We start from the raw sequence: 2500 nt of genomic DNA, 5'->3' as shown, positions 1-2500 counted from the left end.
TATTTATATATAAGGCATTCAGTTGGTGAAAATATTGTACGTAATTATGGTTGTTGACCACGTTTGACCGTTGTGCTGTCAGTATGGTTGATTTTGCTGCTGTTTTCGGCTCAGACGGCAATCGCTGGAAAACTAATCCAATTTATGGTGAAAACTTCGTCGCTTTGGATGTAATTAATTTACAAACATTCTTTTAAATTATGGTCATCAAAACACAAATTAGGCCTTCGTGTAAATTGGAAGGCTAGAGGACAATATTAGCCATTCTTTTTTACGTTCCTTCCTGACATTTTATAGTTATATAATATCCTCTTTTCTAGAGATATATTGCTGCTGGCAATAAATGTGTAATGTGTGTGTTTTTTAAATTAGATTTTTCGTATTACCATTAACAGAATTGTGCTACGCTTCTGTCCAGTAACACAGATCCTTGTTATAACTGGCACTAGAAATGTGTTGATTGTACGGTATCTTTCTTATAGAGATGAGTTTTCAATGCTTTTTAACTTCGTTAAAATAATCACTTTTCCTTCCTGTTAAGACACCTTTCATGCATAATCTCACACTCGTCTTTTTCGCAAGTTTTTGCTGAATGCTGAATTCTCAATTCGTGTATTATCTCCCCTGTCTAGAGCTACAAATAATCCGCTTGATTGAGTGGTCTACCTTGTTTTATTCTTAGTTTCTTATATTTCTCAATTCTAAACGATGGCATATTCTTTTTGTTAAATTGTTTGACAATACAAAAAAGGCTCCCAAACTGGGGTTTATTTGCAGGATATTGCAGGACACCCAGAAAAAAATCGCGCGTGAGTCTAGGTCTTCTCACCTTATAGTATTTCAAAAATTGTTTATTTCCTATCGCCTACTAAAGCAACACTCATAGAATAGAATGAAGTCCAGAAGTACTGTACTCTTGGAACATCTCTCTAGATATGTCTGTGTGGTTGGGAGCTGTATTAGAACTGTATGCAGCTTATTTATTTTTGCTTTAATGAAATTCATCATAGTGTCGTCAAATTCATGTTCTACCAGCATTTTGGTGAGCCAATCCTGTGAAACCGAAACAGAAGCCCCCTATCCTTTGTTGTCGATGCAGGCACGTGACAGTTTCCTTTTAGTAACTTGACATGAAGTAGTACCGTCGTGTTAACCAGGAATTGATAGATTGTCCCTTAGCACTTGGCCATGCATCCCTAGGTATATACAAACTATACTATCCTTGTAAACGTTCAATTATGTTATTGTGCTTTATTTTGGAATGATAGTTAGAAGGGTCAGCTGTTATCTTTTCTTGGAAGAGTATGGTGGTGGTGGATTCGCTGTCAGTCTCTACGATGAAGATTCAGTAAGGAATATAATAACATAAAGAAACCACATATTCAGTTTAAACTTGGCGGAGCACCTCTCTTGAAATATGAACCAAGCCAATTTCTTCCAGAAGGACAGAAATACAAAGAAACAGAGAGAGAGAAAGAGAAAGAGAGAGAGAGAGGGGGGGCAGAGGAAGTATCATTACCATTATTTGGACTGGTACTTTATTTATCAACCCACGAAAAGATGAATGGCAAAGTTAACCACGACCAGACTTGAAAGTAGAACATATACAGAACAGCATAAATATTGAAATGAACTCTTTCCAACGTTCGAGCGTTTTTGTGCATTAATCGCTTCATGTTACTCTGTTTCAGGATACGTCATTTACCGATACCCGAACGACTAAAGTTAACTTCGATTGGACTTGAACACATTGAGACGGAGCGACTATCGAACATATACAGACATTCTAACAAACTCTGCCAACGCATCTCCTTATTACGCTACATCATTATTAAGCCCAAGTTAAATAAACTCATCCTTACTCTCTGAATATTTGTTTATCCGCCTAATTTGTTGTCCTCTTTCGAAATCAATTTTGGAATGTTTATCTCAGCAATAGCCTCAATAACTAATAGATGTTTCCGCAACCATCTATTACATTTTGATCACGTATTTCTTTCTCATTAATTTTCACTGTCGGCCAATGACTTTTCTTAACGGTGGAGGGACAGATGATTCAATGCATTCTTACCATTCTCTACAATTACTACAGCTAATTTTCTGATCATCATCATCATTATTATTATTATTATTATTATTATTATTATTATTATTATTATTATTATTATTATTTCTGATCTGAAGCATTGATTCAGGGTCTGGACAGTTCATCTGATCAGCTTTCTTAGTATTGGAGTTCTGTGAGTGGAACACACAAGAGGACGTGATCTGACCACAGATTGGTGTCAAAATGGACTAACACACTGTTGCATTGGGCTTTTTTCTGTATGTGCGTGTGTATATGTGTGTGCGTGTGTGGGAGGGCAATGTATGCGCACACGTATTTGTGTATTCTATTCTATGAATGTGCATATATGTATAAGTATGTATATACATACATGCATAAATACATACATTCATAGAAACATGTATATATATATATATATATATATATATATAT

General features: G+C 35.5%; 1 long non-coding RNA gene across 1 annotated transcript in view; it reads left to right on the top strand.

The window, feature by feature from the left end:
- The window catches only part of LOC128250055 (uncharacterized), a 48428-nt gene extending 46558 nt beyond the window's left edge, over positions 1 to 1870 (top strand). Inside the window, exon 2 of the long non-coding RNA XR_008266168.1 lies at positions 1692 to 1870. This is a non-coding gene — a long non-coding RNA (uncharacterized LOC128250055). The remainder of the gene's footprint in view (positions 1 to 1691) is intronic.
- The last annotated feature ends 630 nt before the right edge of the window (positions 1871 to 2500 follow it).

Source organism: Octopus bimaculoides, chromosome 19, assembly GCF_001194135.2.
Source record: "Octopus bimaculoides isolate UCB-OBI-ISO-001 chromosome 19, ASM119413v2, whole genome shotgun sequence".
Lineage (NCBI taxonomy): Eukaryota > Metazoa > Mollusca > Cephalopoda > Octopoda > Octopodidae > Octopus > Octopus bimaculoides.
Note: the sequence above shows the minus strand (reverse complement) of the source record. Positions and strands in the feature narration are given on the sequence as shown.